Genomic DNA, 16,359 nt, shown 5'->3' with positions numbered 1-16,359 from the left:
ATGTGAAAAAAAGAAAGAAAATGACAAAATAGCAAACGTGTCACCATGCAGTTGATCGACTTCCCCCAGAAGCTCTACTGTCCCTGCCCAGCACTGCTGTCTCCTAATTGCCAAGGACAGCCGATGCTTTTTCATTCTCTTCACCTGTGTCCTCTCTGCAATCATTGACATTGTTGACCATCATCCCCTCCTTGGCATTCTGTCTTCTGCCAGCGTCCCTGGCACTCCACTTTCTTCCTGCCTCTTAGGCTTGCTTTTTGTTCTTCTCTGATAAATAACAAATGACAAGGGGCGAGCCAGGAGGAGGGCTGGGAAGCGATTCCCACAGCCTGGATCGTTAAGAGACTGCAGTACTTCTGGGAGGGGCTGGAGTGAGGGATAAAGCATGAGGTTGGAGTTTAGGGAGGGACCAGATCAAGCAGGGTCTGGCAAGTCACACTGAGGAGTTTGGCCATTCTCTTTAAAGTAATAAGGAGCCATTGAAGGTTGTAGCAGGACCGTAACATGAAGAAATTTGTGTTTCACTCTTAGAGACCTTTGGTTGTGGGGTGAAGGACCTCAGGCTATTGTGGTGTTTCAGGAGAAAGATCATGGTAGTCAGGTGAAACAGTGACAGCCATAGGGATGGAAGAAAGTGGAGGATTCATGAGTTATTGACTGGGCTTGGTGCAGTTTAGACGTAACAGGTGAGGGAGAGGGAGGCGTTGATGACACCGAGGTTGCTGATTCTGAGGCGGGAAACAGAGAAGTGGGCTTAGAGGGGGAAATGATGAGCTCGGTTTGTACCTGTTGAGATGGAGGTGCTTGAGGGACATCTGACTGGCCATGTCCAGGAATGGGGGATGGTTGGTGAGTCTGGAGCTTGAGAGAGAGGTCAGGGCTCCCTGCATCAATCCCTCCCCCGTCAACACCAGAGGAAGTCTCTTGGGAGGTGTCCCTCCCGTCCCATAAAATTGGTCGCATTCGATCAGAATAAAGGACCTCCAGTGACCGTGGGTGACCACAGATGCTTCTTTAGAAAGCAGTCTCACAGCAGAACGCATTCTGGGAGGAGCTTCGAGGGCCACAAGGAAGGGGAAGGAAGAGGAGGGGACAGAGCTGTGAGACATCGAGCTTTCCTCTGCAGATCTGAAGAGCACAGTCAAGACCACAGACACCCGTGGAGGGCCTCCCAAGACATCTGCTTCTCTGGGACTGGGGGCCTTGCACAGGACTGTAGGGAGTTGGTTGAAGGACTTGGGGAGCCCAGAAACTGCCACTGAGCCAAGGTAAGTGCTGGCTTGGATGGAGCTCGCCAGGCAGGCAGATCTGAGCAGAACAGACAGAGGGGCGGAAAGGAGGGAGATGGAAGGGGAGCCCTGAGGGGGCTGAAACACCCCTGGCTCTTATTTACCCAGGCTCGGGGCTGCCACGGCCACCTTTCTGAGGAGGGTGACCTCAGACACTGCAGGGTTACTCTGCCAAGTCAAGACTGTTTCATCCCATTTTCACAAGAAGAAAGGACACAGGACCCTGTAAGAAGGATTCTCCTTTCTTCTGGAATCCTGTACATGCCGTTAATAATAGGACTAATGATTCATGCCCGTGCTGCAGAGTACACCCATTTTCCCATTTGATTCTCACCAGCAGTTACAGGTTGACTGGATAAGTGTTTTAGTGCCATTTTATAGGACAGAAGACTGAGGCATGGGGAAATGAAGCAATCTGCCAAAGATTGCAGAGTGGGGTAGCAAGGAGCAAGACTCAATGTGAAACATCTGGGTCCCAGTCCGCGCCCTTTCTGGGACATCATCCGTCCATCACTTTCCTGGGGAATTTGGTGAAAGTCATGCCGGTCTGGCCGATTCTCTCCCTACACACGAATCGGGTATCTTCTATGTGTGCCAGCATCTGACCGAGGCCTGGTCTCTGTCCTTGAGGAGCTGACTGCCTACAAAGAGGGTCTGAACACAGCTGCGAGTGACCAACCCAGAAAGTAATACCTGCCAGGGTCCTCAGCGAGCCAGGCAGTGTGTGGTGGGTGCAGGATGAAAGAGAGAGACTGCAGGGTGTGGGCTCAGGGACGTTCCCATGGAAGGTGGCTCCTGGCTGAGGCTCAAGGGAGGACCTGGTGTGCAAAGAGGTGGCAAGAGGCACCCCAGCAATGGGGAGCAAAGTGTGCAAACCCCTAGAGGCAGGAAAGCAGGTGGGAAAGTCAGGTGTTGGGGGGAGCACAGCTAGAAGGGGTGTGTGTCTGCTACTGGGGGGTGTACAGAGCACTCGCGGGTCGGTCCTTTTTGTTGTTGTTGTTGTTGTTGTTGTTGTTGAGACAGAGTCTCACTCTGTCGCCCAGGCTGGAGTACAGTGGCGCGATCTCAGCTCACTGCAACCTCCATCTCCTGGGTTCAAGCGATTCTCCTACCTCAGCCTCCCGAGTAGCTGGGACTACAGGGGCGCACCACCACACCTGGCTAATTTTTTGTGTTTTCAGTAGTAATTTTTTGTATTTTCACCGTGTTAGCCAGGATGGTCTTGATCTCCTGACTTTGTGATCCGCCCACCTCGGCCTCCCAAAGTGCTGGTATTACAGGCACAAGCCACCGTGCCCGGCACGGTCCATTTATTTATTTAGCTCTAAGTGGTTTTCAAATATCATCTCATTTAGTCTCATGACAAGCCTGTGAGGGAGGCATTGTTGTCAAGTCCCCTTTAAGATAGGGAAACTGAGGCACGGAGGTTTTAAGCAAGCAGCCCAAGTTGCCCTATGGACAGGATTGGAATGCTACCTGCCTGGCCACCATGCCCCGCTGCCTCCCATTAGAACCTGCTGTGGGCCCTCTACTGTCTCCACGCAAGTGCTTCAGCTGACATGGTGGCTGCAGATGCCAAGCTGCAGTCGTCGCCCTCTGCTCCCTGTTGCATTGGGGCCCCATCAGATCCCATCAAGCTTCCCTGCCCCTGGGAACAATGCTCCCCCACCCCACCCCACCGGCTCTTTCATATCCAGGTGTTTCCTTCCGGTCAGAAGCAGACACAGCTGAGGAAACAGGCCTGTCCCTGTCCACAGGGGCCAGCCCGGGCAGCAGGACCCTCACCTCCCGGTCACTTGGGAATCTGAAAAGTAGACCTCATGGGGGCAAGGGCTAAAGGTTGAGGGGCCCCCTCAGGACCCAGAGCTCTGTCTTCTCGCTCCCTTACTCCCTCACTGCCAGCTCACTCACCACACGCTCTGATCCAAAACAAAAAACAAAAACACAGCTATGGTGTCTGGTAAGCCTGAGCTGCCCCTGAAACCCTGAGGGCATGAGGCAGCTGTGGTGGGAGAAGAGGGGAGGCAACAGAGGCAGGTCACCCAGGCTCTGCGGGTCCCCTGTCTCTGTGCCACAGGAGCGGCTGGAGGACAGGAGGCAGAGTGTGGCCCTGGGAAGCTCCGCGTCTTGTCTGCCCGGGCTTTATTCCTGCAGGTACAGGGAGGCCTAGGTGGTGGGTTCTTCTGTCTGAACAGCTTGTCCCAGGACCCAGCAATGAGGGGCTGGGGGGATGGGGGGACAAGGGACTGTCAGATCTGGAATCTTCATGACAGAAACACTGAACCTGAGCCAGGCTTCCTCGGATCCTCCTCCAAGCCCTCTTACTTCAGTATTCTCTTCTATCCAGGAGGTCACCCCCACTTTATCTCACACCAATGACAGGCAGCAGCAGCTATGAACAGGTGGCTCCATTCGCTTCTTTCTGCCGTGTCCATAGAACGCTTCTATGGTTCTGTGGTCGGTCCTTGGGCTTGTTGTACCCCAAGGGAGTGAAGAGCCGTGTGTGTGCACCTGGCTTGCGACGCGTTCAATATCGATATTCTGTGTTTAAGGAAGAATGCTCTCTGAATCCCAATTCACTCCTCCCTTTGTTCGTTCATTCATTCTTTGTCTCCGATCTCATCCCTCTGCCAAGAACTGTGAAGGGGAGGGGCGCGGTGGCTCACGCCTGTAATCCCAGCACTTTGGGGGGCCAAGGCAGGTGGATCATGAGGTCAGGAGATTGAGACCATCCTGGCCAACATGGTGAAACCCCGTCTCTACTAAAAATACAAAAAATTAGCTAGGCGTGGTGGCAGGTGCCTGTAGTCCCAGGTACTCGGGAGGCTGAGGCAGGAGAATCACCTGAACCCGAGAGGTGGAGGTTGCAGCGAGCCAAGATTGTGCCACTGCACTCAGCCTGGTGACAGAGTGAGACTCTGTCACAAAAACAAACAAACAAACAGTGAAGGGCCTGGGTTACAAGCTAGAAGGATCTGTTAGTTATAAGTTAACTTAGAACTAACAAGTTAGCCCACCACCGTTTCATGGTCACCAGCAGAAGACATGAGACTCCAGAGTCAAAGACAAAGAACTCTATTACTCACAGCACAGCTAGCAGCATGAGCGTCGTGACTGTAGGTCCTGCTTGCCCCCAAGTCCCAGGGCCGCCGCAAGGAGCCCAACCCAAGTGGACTCTGTGCATCACAGCCCAGGAACCCTGAGCCTAGGAAACCCCAAATTTTCACGACGAGCTGCAAACAAACCTGCCCAACTTTTACCCTGAAAGGAGCCATTATCTCTATTCTATTGACAGCAAATTAATCTGCCTTCTGTCCTAGAACGGACAGTATCTTCCAAGGCCGTTTGCTGTACAAACGTATTTGAAAAGATGATGCAGAAGAATGCTCACCAGGCATGCACAAACAGAAACCTATGGAGAATTGTCTCCCAACATCTTCGTAGTGTCCCCCACTCATTGCGCCCCAACCATGCTGTCCCTTAAAAACACTGGGCACCCTCGCAACTCAGGACTTGGCTATTCTCTTTGCTTAGAGCGTTCTTCCTGCAGATACCGCATGGCTTGCTGTCGGGCCTTTTTCAGGTTCCCACTCAAATGGCACCTCCTCAGGAGATCTCCCTGATCATCCTTTTAAAAACCAGCTGGTCGCGATGGTTCACACCTGTAATCCCAGCACTTTGGGAGGCCGAGGCGGGAGGATCACGAGGTCAGGAGATCAAGACTATTCTGGCCAACGTGATGAAACCCCATCTCTACTAAAATACAAAAGATTAGCTGGGCGTGGTGGTGGGCGCCTGTAGTCCCAGCTACTCGGGAGGCTGAGGCAGGAGAATTGCTTGAACCTGGGAGGTGGAGGTTGCAGTGAGTCGAGATCGTGCCACTGCACTCCAGCCTGGGGGATAGAGCGAGACTGTGTCTCAAAAACAAACAAACAAACAAAAAACAAAACACATACAGACTTGGGGATTGGGGGAAGTAAGGAGATGCTGGTCAAAGGGTATGAAGTTTCCATTAGATGGGAGGAATACGGTTTCTGAGATTCATTGCACAGCAGGGTGACTATAGTTAATAGTGGTGTATTATATACTTCACAACTGCTAAGAGAATAAATATTTCAAATGTTTTCACCAGGAAAAGGATACGTATTCAATGGATATGTTAATTAGCCTTATTTCATCACTCCACGTTATATATGTCTATCATAATATCACTTTGTACTTCATAAATATATGCAATTATAATCTATCAATTGACAATCAAATTTAAAAGTTTATATTTAAATCTATATTTAAATATCTATATATCCAAATATCTATATGTAGACACTGCACACTCCTCCCCAACTCTAGAACCGCCCCCTTCCCAAGGTTATTCTTATACCACTATCTTTATCTAATATACAATTTAATTATTTGGTCGATTTTCTGTTCCCTACACACCCACTAGAGTGCAAACTTTCCGAGAGCAGACATTTTGTGTATTTTAACTTATTGTCACATCCCCAGGACCTGGAACAGTGTCTGACACATAGGAGGTGCTCAGGAACTATGGAATAAGTGAAATAATGAGTGAATGCTGTGGGCAGTGTAAGTGAAAGGCCACGGTGGGGGTGACCACAGGGCGTCTCCCAGGTTGTTGGGATTTGTTCCTTGGCCACTTTCCTGCTGCCTACTTTGGCTGCCAGGAGTCTTGCTGACTGCGGGTGGAGGCTGGTGTATTGCTCTCCTGTAATGTCTTATTCTTGCAGTGCAGTGGGAGGGAGAGGAATTTTTAGATGAGCCCTGACATGCTCATCTAAAACATGCTCATGACATGTTTGGTTGGTCAGTACCTTGCACATTGCCCCTTGTGGCACAAAAGCAGCAGTCAAACATTGCAGCCTCAGCTGTCCATGATAGGGCCCGAGAAAGATCGGCCACCCCCAGGTGACAGAGGCAGCTGCCAGGTCAATGTGGCACAATGTCCTTCTCACCATTGTGTCTGTCTCCACGCTTCCTATGGGACTGCTGTCTTCTCTGCAGTATTCTGAGCATCAAACTAATCTCTGTTTCCTGTGTCATTTATTGTAGCAACCATACCCAACAGACGTGTTTCTGTCGTCTAGCCCAAGGGTAGCTTTGGGACAGTGACCCTGCCTTGTCTTCATATGAGTGCCTGACATTCATTCATTTATTCAAGCATATTTATCAAGGGCCTTCCATGTGGTATAAACAGTGTCAGGTAATGGGGACTCAACAGTGAGCAAAATGGAGCCCCTGCCCACAGGGAGCTTATATTTTAGTGGCGGCAGCCAGATGATAAACAAATGCAATAGCGTAGTCCCCTTACCTGCAGGGGACACACTCCAAGACCCCCCAGGGGATGCCTCAGACCTCCAATAGCACTGAACCTGGCTGCTGTCAATCAGAACACATTTCTGCTCAGGTCTTGCACCCACACATTTAATACCCTTTCTATCTTAATGAAGCACTGTGGCCACAACTTTGCAGTTTCAGATGAGACAGCAAAACTAGCAAAAAGGTCTTTTTCCTTCACAATTTCATGGCTAGAAGATTTGTCCTTACCACAGATCTTAGCTACTTCAACATACAATTTTTTTCTTTCCTTGTTAAGATGAGAACTTTTGCCTTTTCACTTCAAGGGAGCACTTTACAGCTTCTCCTTGGATGATTGATGGCAGGCAGGTTCAGTACTATCGGAGGTCTTAGGCATCCCCTTGGCATATCTGAATTGCCAGCCTCACTTCTCTTGCACCTTGGGGCCATGAGTAAGTAAAATAAGGGTGACTTGAACACAAGCACTGCGACACCGCCACAGTTCATCTGATATCCATGATGGCTTACAGTCAGGTAGCACACACCGTGTACACCTACTGAACAAAGGGACGCTTCACATTCCGGGAGGGACAGACCAGAAAGGTGAGAGGTTTCATCATGCTCCTCAGAACAGTGTGCAATTTAAAATTTAGGAATCATTTCATTCTAGAAGTTTTCATTTAGTATTTTTGGGCCACAGTTGACCTTGAGCAACTGAAATTGCAGAAAGTGAAGCTGCAGATAAGGGAGGATTACTGTACAGGGCATCGGGTGCTAGGGAGAAGTACAGAGATGCACCGTGTTTGTTGAAAGACTTCTATGGGCACTGTGTGGCAACCCTAATGCCCAGCCCATTTCAGAAATTCTGCAATTAACTTTTCTCTTTGTGAACTGCAACTTGAACCACAATATAGAACATGGATTGCCAACATGTCTGCTTTTTTTTTTGAGACACAGTCTCGCTCTGTCACCCAGGCTGGAGTACAGTGTGGCACAATCTTGGCTCACTGCAACCTCTGCCTCCCAGATTCGAGCAATTCTCCTGCTTCAGCCTCCTGAGTAGCTGGGACCACAGGTGCACGCCACCACACCCGTCTAATTTTTGTATTTTTAGTAGAGGCGGGGTTTCACCACGTTGGCCAGTCTGGTCTTGAACTCCTAATCTCGTGATCCACCTGCCTTGGCCTCCCAAAGTGCTGGGATTACAGGCGTGAGCCACCATGCCCGGCTCATGTCTGCTTTTAAGAACCCAATAGGTAGCATAAATGGTGATGTGGACAGGCTGATAGTGCTGGTGTGGTGTGCCTGGCACTGCCCCCGGCTTCAGCGTCCCCATTGTGAACTCAACAGGGACACTGAGATCCTGGGGAGCACATGGCCCTTCTACAGGGAAGCTGCATGGCAACTCCAGCTAACTGTCGCCACACAGGATCGTGGGTTTGGTGTCGCTAGATCTTCCAGTTACTCCTTTTAAATAAAAGCTGGAAATCTTGATTTTTTAGATGAAATACGACTTTTAAATGTTGGCCACAGATTCAAATTTCCAAAAACGGTGGCATCTCCTGGGGAAGGAAACCGATGGGCCAGAGCAGCGGTCCCCAACCTTTTTGACACCAGGAACCAGTTTCATGGAAGACAATTTTTCCACAGACGGGGTTTGGGGGTGGGGAGGGGTTGGCTGGGTGGGGAAGGGAGCTGGGGCTGGGGATGGATTCAGGATGAAACCGCTCCACCTCAGGTCATCAGGTATTAGATTCTCTTAAGAAACGGGCAGCCTGGATCCCTCGAATGCGCAGTTCACAATAGGGTTCAAGCTCCTATGAGAAGTTTATGCCCCTGCTGCCACCCTACCGCTGATCTGACAGGAGGCGGAGCTCAGGAGGTCCTGGTGGCCCACCAGCCACTCACCTGCTGCCGTGTCCCTAGTTCCTAACAGCCCATGGATCAGCACAGGTCCACAGCCCGGGGTTTGGGGGACCCTTGGACCAGAGGATAGCTAAGAAGGAGCCTGGCCTTTCACTGCATAGCTATCTGTGCCTTTTAGAGTTTTGCCATATGCAAGGTTTTTTATGTGAAAAGTGAATTTTAAAAATATACTAGACAGAGCACAGTCTCTGAGAGTCTCTTACATGAGTCTGCGAAATGGGTAGTCTTCTTAAGCACTGTATTAGTCAGGTCACTCCAGAGGAACACAGCAAATAGGATAGAGAGAGAGAGATTGGGAGGTGGGTAGGGGGTGGATAGAAAACAAAAGGATGTATTAGCAGGGATTGGCTCCTGTGATTGTGGCGGCTGAGAAGTCCCTCATCTGTGGTCTGTAAGCTATAGAGGCCCGGGAAAGCCAGTGGTGTGATTCCAGTCTGAGTCCAAAGGCCTGAGAACCAGGGAAGATGATGGCGTCAGTCTCCACCCAAGTCCGAAGACCGGAGAATGAGGAGCGCTGATTTTTGTCCAGGGGCAGGATGGAGGTCCCAGCTGAAGCACAGAGAGCACATCAGGCCCTTCCTCCTCCCTCTTGTCTATTTCAGGCCCTCAGCAGATCACGTGCCCACCCACATGGCTGAGGGCAGATCTTGACTCACTCCCTCCATTCAGATGCTCATCTTTCCTGGAAACACCCTCACGGACGCCTCCAGAAAAAATGCTTCCCCGGCCATCTGGGTTTCCCTTGGTCTGGTCAAGTTGACACCTAAAATAAACCATCACAAGCATGCTGCGTGCATGGGGCGGTGAGACAGTTTCAGTGTGCTAATGGTGGGCCATGGGTGTGTGAGGTCTGTTCCAGGGGTCTTGGGCAAGTTCAGCCACCCTACGGTCATTACGAGGTGGCAGACTGGTAGACCATGCAGCCCCAAGGGGCAAGGACTGTGTCTCATTCATTCATCTCTAACCTCTCAGGTCTTGTGTGATTTCTGCCCCATGGATTATGTTCTGAAGAGGCTCTTTGATTTACTCAGCAACCTCAGCCACCCAAAACACTGCCAGGAACTCAGAAGACAGCCAGAGGGCCTTCTGAGCAAATAGAAGTTGCAAGTCCATGCATGGAAGTTTGCTGCTCTTTTCATTGATCAGTTCTCAGGCTTTGTTTCTTCATTTTACATACAAGACAGTTGCATGTGCTTATCCAGCTTCTCAGCCTTCAGCAAATTGGCAGTTGGGTGGAGGAGCAGACACAGCCCAGGCAGGGCTGCAGCCAACACAGAAGGCACTTTGTTCAAATCAGAAAGAGGCACCCCTCTGAGCAGACAAATTACAGCAAGTTCCTCTTTGGATGGATGAATTGCAAAACCTCACCCTCCCTGCCCGGGTAAATTACAAAAAGGCCAGCAGAGCAGTGGGCTGGACTGCAGCCTCCACTCACCCACTAAGTGCAGGACACAGTCGGTGCTGCTGAAATGAGGAATCACACATGAGAAGTCAAACAGTAACAGCCACTCAGTGTAGGGTAGGGTTGTCCTCACCTACTGATAGCTCCTGCCATCGTCACCGTTTTATGGCACGATGCATGCAATCAGCTTCCATCAAGATTCATTGAGAAAACAGCCAGGCGCCGTGGCTCACACCTGCCTCTAATCCCAGCACTTTGGGAGGCCAAGGCGGGTGGATCACCTGAGGCCAGGAGTTCAAGACCAGCCTGGTTAACATAGCGAAACCCTGTCTCTACTAAAAATGCAAAAATTAGCTGGGTGTGGTGGCAGGTGCCTGTAATTGCTAGCCTCAGGGAGGCCGAGGCAAGAGAATCGCTTGAACCCAGGAGGCGGAGGTTGCAGTGAGCCGAGATCACGCCACTGCACTCCAGCCTGGGCGACAAGAGGGAAACTCCATCTCAAACCAAACCAAACCAAACCAAATTAATTGAGAAAACATTCAGAGGCATGGTTTGGTGCTTGAAAGGGCAAGCTTTATTTCCTAAAAAATTCTTCTCATTCCTGAAGCAAAGACACATGAGATGTTGATGCATTTTGAGAATGAGCTGCTTCTATTTCCATTTCCTGTCTACGTGCAAGCTTGTCCCTTGGGGGCTCTTCCCCTACACTGGTGTGGCCAGCAGCCCCAAAGGACAGGAAATCGACCACAAAGGTCCCCTGGGGGAGGAGCAAGGAAGCAGCACCTGCACAAATACATAGAAACGCTGAATAAATGTTTGATGAGTGAATGTGTGAGTGACTGAAGGAATGAATAAATGATCAGGGAGGCTTTCTGACAGTTACTGGTAGAGTTTCTTAGAATTTTACTTTCTTTTTTTTTATTTTATTTTATTTTATTTGAGACAGAGTTTCACTCTTGTTGCCCAGGCTGGTATGCAGTGATGCGATCACGGCTCACTGTAAGCTCCGCCTCCCAGATTCAAGCGATTCTCCTGCCTCAGCCTCCCGAGTAGCTGGGATTACAGGTACCTGCCACCATGCCCAGCTAATTTTTTTGTATTTTTAGTAGAGACGGGGTTTCACTATATTAGCCGGGATGGTCTCGATCTCCTGATCTTGTGATATACCTGCCTCAGTCTCCCAAAGTGGAATTTTAGTTTCAATTAAAAATCAGCCCAGAAGCACTCTCCATTTGCCACAAAAACTCCTGGGATCTTACACTTCTCTCTTAGTCTTTATTGGTGAGATTTCTTTTCTCTCGAGGCTGCCCTACGTTCATTATTAACCCATGCCACCCCAGACAGAAGTTTGCGTTCATTTTATTTCACTAAGACAGAGGGGGACTTTGTGAGGTTTAGAGAGGGGAAAGGAGGGCATGCGGAGGTCACGGGAAGTGGCCACGACCCCACGCCCCAGGTTGAGATCTGGGCTCTAGCCCTGGTTCCATCCTTCATTGGCCATGTGGCTTTCGGCAGTATTCTTCACTTTCATTCGTTTATCAAATATGCATCTGAAATAGGTATTCATTGTCCACTGAGTGGGTGCTGCCCTAGGTGCTGGACATGCTGCAGTGAACAAGACACGCCCCGTCCCAGTATTTGTGGAGTTCACATTCTAATTACTAGCCAAGAAAACTAAGCCTGACAGGAAAATTTTCCATACTGATAAATGCTATGAATAAAACAGAGTGTGCTGCAGTGTGACAGGGAGGGCTATTTTGGACAGGATGATCAGGAAAGGCCTCTGAGGAGGTGACATTGACAGTGAGACCTGAATGCTGACGGGGAGCCAGCTGTGGGGAAAGCTGGGGGAAAGGTGCTTCAGGCAGGGGCGTGCAAAGGTCCTGAGGTAGGGCCAACTTTGGCAGGACGAGATGCAGCTGGAGAGGTGTGCTGGGGCCCGATCAGGTGAGCTTGTCGGCAGCGTGGAGTTCACTAGGAGATCGAGGAGAAGCCATCGGAGATCTTGAATCAGAAAATAGATTATAAGGGGAAAGAACGGAAGCTGGGAGACCCTGTAGGGGTACTGCCATGATCCATACGAGAGATGATGGTGGCTTGGACCTGGTGGGGCAATTCAGGTGGAGGTTATAATGATCATTCTCCACATCCACACAGGTCACACAGGGGGACCTGGGAACCCCAGCCTCCTGCACCCCGTCTGGAAAGCTCCTCGTGGCTTCCCTCCACCACTGGATGTGGGGTCAGGACCTGAATCTGCCTCATGCCCACCTGCCTGTCTACCCCCACGCGGTGGCTCTGCTCACACTGTCTTGCCATTTTCAGCTCCTCCCCCTTAGACTGGAAAAGACTGAAACTCAGCCAGTCTCATTTTCATGAAATAAAATTTCAGGAAGTTGGAGTTTTCGTGTTTGAATTTTCATCATTCACTCCAATTTCGATGGCTACTTTTATTCACAAAACAGGCCAGGGAGCATTTTCAGACAGTACGGCACGGATGGTTGACACGCTCCTCTCTGTACTGGGGTTTCGGGTCCCTGATCTCCAGGCCCAGCCCTTTATCTACAGGGTGTTGTTCAATAGTCTGACATTCTACCTGGCGCTTTTGGGTGTGTGATCTCACAAAGGAGGTGACTGAGGCTCAGAGAGGCCAAGAAAAAATGAGCCACACAGGCTAATGGCGGGGGAGCCCGACTCGAACTCAATTCTTCAGACTCCAGTCAGTCACGCCCACAGCACAGCATGAATCAGCTTCTTAGTGCAGCCGTCCCTGAAGCTCAGGGAGGGAAAAAGGGGGATTATTTTAATAACTTTATTGTTGTTGTTGTTGTTATTTTAAAAGTTAAACCCACAGCACAATGTTCTTAAATTGACTGGTGGGCTCCCAAACGTTCATGTTATTACGACGTTCCTGAACATAATATGTTAGCTCTCTTCTTTTGTGTGTGCCATCTGTTATACAAAAATAAGGTCAAATGTACTTAATATTAAGAAATCAGAAAATGTAGAAATGTATTAAAATAAAAATTACCTGTGACCCCACTGTTTATGGGTAAGTAAGTCACCTTTTTTGTAGTTTAGTGTGTATCATTAAGAGGTAAGAGACTGACACACACACAAGTACAGTTAAAACTGGGGAAATCTGAATAAAATGTATCGACATCAATATCCTGGGGTTTTTTTGTTTGTTTGTTTTTGAGACGGAGTTTCACTCTTTGACCTGGGCTGGAGTGCAGTGGTAAGATCTCAGCTCACTGTAAACTCCATCCCCCGGGTTCAAGCAATTCTCCTGCCTCAGCCTCCCGAGTAGCTGGGATGACAGGCACCCGCCACCACGCCTGGCTAATTTTTGTATTTTTAGTAGAGACGTGGTTTCACCATGTTGGCCAGCCTGGTCTCGAACTCCCGACCTCAAGTGATCCACCTGCCTCAGCCTCCCAAAGTGTTGGGATTATAGGCGTGAACCACTGCGCCCAACCAATGTCTTGGTTTTGATACAGTAATATCATTTTGCAAGATGTGGTCACTGGGGGGAAACTGGGTAAAGGGTACCCAGGAACTCTCTATTATTTCTTGCCACTGGATGGGAATTTACAGTTATCTCAAAATTAAACGTTTGCTTTAAAAAAGAGATAAAGATTCCTTTATCTGACACTGACCTATTTTCTGACCCTGTAGTTTTTGTTTTTTTCTTCTTTTCTAGAATGTCATATAAATGGAACCATACAGCACGCAGGCTTTAGAGCCTGGCTGCCTTTACTCAGCATAATGTCTCTAAGATTCATGCACGTCGTTGCACGTAGTTCTCTTTTTAATGCCGAGTGTTTCGCTGTGTGGGTGTATCACAGTTTGCTCATCCACCCACCCACTGAAGGCATTTGTGTTGTTTCCAGTTTGGGGCCATTCTGAATAGAGCTGCTCTATATATCCACGAGCAGGTGTTCGTGTGGAACACAAGTTTTTATTCCTCTGGAGGAAATAGCTAGGGATTACAGGATCATACAGTAAGTGATGCGCAACCTTATGAGAAATGGACAAACTGTTTTCCAGAATGGCTGTGCCATTTTACATTCTCACCAGTAACGTCTGAGAATTCCAGTTCCTCCTGACGGGTTGATGGGTGCAGCAAACCACCATGGCACGTGTATACCTATGTAACAAACCTGCACATTCTGCACATGTATCCCCCGAACTTAAAGTATAATTTTTTTAAAAAAAAAGAGACAGAATTTCAGTTCCTCCGTGTGCTCTCCAGCACTTTCTATTGCTCATTTTAAAATCTGAGTCATTCTAATAGGCATATAGTGAGACCTCATGGTTTTTACCTGCCTTTCCCAAACTGCTGATAGCATTGAGCATTTTTTCATGTGTTTATTTGCCATCCATATAGTTTTTTTAGTAAAGTATTTATTTAGATCTTTTGCCCATTTGGGGATTATTATTTGTTTTCTTACTGTTGAGTTTTGAGAGTTATTTATTTATCCTACATATATATATTTTTTTGTCAGACGTGATTTGCAAATATTTTCTCTAGGTCTATACTTTGTTTCTTTATTTTATTTTATTTTATTATTTTATTTTATTTTATTGTTGTTGTTTGTTTTGTTTTGTTTCTGAGATGGAGTCTCGCTCTGTCACCCAGGCTGGAGTGCAGTGGCACAATCTCGGCTCATTGCAACCTCTGCTGCCCAGGTTCAAGTGATTCTCCTGCCTCAGCCTTCTGGGTAACTGGGATTACAGGCGTGCGCCTACACACCCAACTAATTTTTGTATTTTTCGTAGAGATGGGGTTTCAATATATTGGCCAGGCTGGTCTCGAACTCCTGACCTCAGGTGATCCACCCACCTTGGCCTCCCAAAATGTTGGGATAACAGGCGTGAGCCACTGTGCCCAGCCTGTTTTTTCATTTTGTTAAAGGCATCTGTCACAAAACCAAAGTTTTAAATTTCAATGAAGTCTAATTTGTCATTTTTTTCTTTTATGGATCATGCTTTGGTATTGTATCTAAAAACTTTTTCCTTAACATGAGGTTACAAGGATTTTTTCCTATGCTTTCTTCTAAAAGTTTACTGTTTTGAATTTTACATTCAAATCTATGTCCACTTTTAGTTCATTTTTGTGTAAGGTCTGAGGTTTATGTCAAGGTTTTGCTTCTTGTTTTGCATATTAATGATCAATTGTTCCATCACCATTTGTTGAAAAGATTCCTTTCTCCATTGACTTGCCTTTACAACTTTGTCAAAAATCAATTAACCATATCTGTGTGGTCCTGCTTCTGAACTCTTTGTTCTGTTCCATTGATTCATGTGTCTAGCCCTTCACTAATAACTTTATAGTAATTCTTAAAATAGGGAGTGCGAGGCTGGGCGTGGTGGCTCACGCCTGTAATCCCAACACTTTGGGAGGCCGAGGCGGGAGGATCATGAGGTCAGGAGTTCAAGACCAGCCTGGCCAACATAGTGAAACCCCGTCTCTACTAAAAGTACAAGAATTAGCTGGGCATAGTGGTGCGTGCCTGTAGTCCCAGCTACTTGGGAGGCTGAGGCAGGAGAATTGCTTGAACCCAGGAGGCGGAGGTTTCAGTGAGCCAAGATCATGCCATTGCACTCCAGCCTGGCGACAGGGCGAGACTCCGTCTCAAATAATAAATAAATAAATAAATAAATAAATAAGTATTTAGAGATAAATCTAACAAAACATGCAGGAGCCATATGATGAAAACTATAAAATGCTGATTAGATAAATCAGAGAAGACCTAAATAAATGGAGAGAAATACTGTGTTCATTGACTACAGGCATGAGCCACCATGTCTGGCCTAAATATTTATTTTTTAAAAAATATTTGCGGCTATTGTAAATGGTATTGTATCTTCTGAATTCAGCCAATACAGATGTATACCATAATTTTATAACTGTATGGTATTTTGTTGCACAGATTAATTTATTTACTTGGTACTCTATAATTGTGCCTTTAGTTTTTTAATCTGGTTTTTCTCTGTTGTTAACAATGTTTTAATGAATGTTGTTGTACATATCCTTTATCCATTTGTCCAATATTTCCCTTCGGATAGGTTTCTAAAAGTGAAATTGCTTGGACAAAAAAGTATGAACATTTTGAGTTTTGATAAATATTGTCCAGCAGTCACCCAGAAAGGCTATACTAATTTCTCTTCTCACCAACTATGTATGACTGGAAATTTTCTCATATCCTATCCTTGCCAATACTAGATGTCATTATCTTTTGTCATAATCTTTGTCACTCTAATTTTTTTTTTTTTTTTTGAGACGGAGTCTCCCTCTGTCACCCAGGCTGGAGTGCAGTAGCGACATCTTGACTCACTGCAACCTCCACCTCCCAGGTTCAAGCGATTCTCCTACCTCAGCCTCCCGAGTAGCTGGGATTACAGGTGAGTGCTACCATACCC

At 47.8% G+C, this 16,359-nt stretch overlaps 1 protein-coding gene across 2 annotated transcripts in view; it reads left to right on the top strand.

Annotated features, from left to right (window-relative positions):
* Nucleotides 1–1,115: 1,115 nt before the first annotated feature.
* Nucleotides 1,116–16,359, top strand: part of PIK3R6 (phosphoinositide-3-kinase regulatory subunit 6) — a 66,244-nt gene continuing 51,000 nt past the window's right edge. The window contains exon 1 of one of the 2 annotated variants that reach the window (XM_025362825.1): nt 1,116–1,268. The gene's annotated coding sequence lies outside the window, so the exon portion shown is untranslated. The remainder of the gene's footprint in view (nt 1,269–16,359) is intronic. The other variant, XM_025362824.1, reaches the window with a different exon arrangement.

Source organism: Theropithecus gelada, chromosome 16 (assembly GCF_003255815.1).
Source record: "Theropithecus gelada isolate Dixy chromosome 16, Tgel_1.0, whole genome shotgun sequence".
NCBI classification, from domain to species: domain Eukaryota; kingdom Metazoa; phylum Chordata; class Mammalia; order Primates; family Cercopithecidae; genus Theropithecus; species Theropithecus gelada.
Note: the sequence above shows the minus strand (reverse complement) of the source record. Positions and strands in the feature narration are given on the sequence as shown.